At 40.5% G+C, this 1,144-nt stretch overlaps 1 protein-coding gene across 1 annotated transcript in view; it reads left to right on the top strand.

The window, feature by feature from the left end:
- The window catches only part of LOC103739820 (putative ankyrin repeat domain-containing protein 30B-like), a 22,278-nt gene that overhangs the window by 4,653 nt on the left and 16,481 nt on the right, over window positions 1–1,144 (top strand). The window lies entirely within an intron of this gene.

Here is a 1,144-nt window from a genome sequence, read left to right as displayed (position 1 = left end):
GATTAAACGCGTGCGCCACCACGCCTGACTGTTTTTGTTTTTTAATGTGTATTTTTATTGAATTTTTGTGCATTTCATATAAAATATCTTAATCGTCTTTATGCCCCTCCCCATCCACATCCTCCCATATCCCCCACCCCCACCAGATTTCATGCATTCTGTAATATATGTTAAGGAAGGCCTATCAAGTCAATTTTGTGTATCCAGAAGTCCCTTGGTTCAAGTTCATCCACTGGGGTCTAGTCATTCTATCTAAAACCTTTCCCTTAAAGAAGATCAGCTATCCTTCACCCAGCCATAATTATCTGCCAATAGTTCTTTGGCTAAATTTGGGGCCTGCTGGCCATTTCCCCAGTTCTCCACAGGGGTTTTGTCTAGTTAAGTTTGCACTTGCTGACCCCATTGCTATAAGTCCATATGAGTATGTACCCAGAGGCTTGGAAGACTCTGTTTCCTTATGATCATGGACCAACCCTGGCTCTTACAGTGCTCACAAAGCCACGTACAGACACATATCAAAAAGGTCATCCACTGTGATCAAATCGGCTTTTTTCCATCATTCTTTATTTTTAAAAGCATGCACTCAGTTTAATTTTTTATTCACAAGTAAATTCATAATGATTTCTTAGGAGTTCCATTCTGTTTCTTATATATTTTCTTTTCTTTCAAACGCTACATTCAGCAGAAATATGTTTTCCAAAATGTCTCGTGTTCCCTTCTGTTTTAATTTTTTTTTGAATTGCTTTTGCAGAATACTAAGGTGAGGTTATGCATAATGAACAATTAAATGCTGTTACCAGATCCTTTGATTTCTTTTTCTTGTCCTCTCTAATTTGTTTTGATGCTGTGTTCCTCAGCTATTCATCTTTGTGCCCTAACACGTGAAACAGCTGAGGAGATGACAGATTGATTTGGGCTTATGGTTTCAAACAAAGGTGGTCTGAATTGTTTGCCTTAGTCTGGGGCAAGACAGGGTATCATGGTAGAGGGCCCCTGTGGTGGGGAGAGGGGATTCAGCTCCTGGAAGCAAGGAAGCAGAAGACAGAGGAAGGTTGTAAAGATAGCATACACCTTCACAGGTATACTTGAAGAAACCTGCTTCCTCTAACTAGGCCCCACCCCCTAATAGACTCTCCTGCTATGA

Source organism: Nannospalax galili, unplaced genomic scaffold, assembly GCF_000622305.1.
Source record: "Nannospalax galili isolate Female #2095 unplaced genomic scaffold, S.galili_v1.0 scaffold299, whole genome shotgun sequence".
In the NCBI taxonomy this organism is placed as follows: domain Eukaryota; kingdom Metazoa; phylum Chordata; class Mammalia; order Rodentia; family Spalacidae; genus Nannospalax; species Nannospalax galili.
Note: the sequence above shows the minus strand (reverse complement) of the source record. Positions and strands in the feature narration are given on the sequence as shown.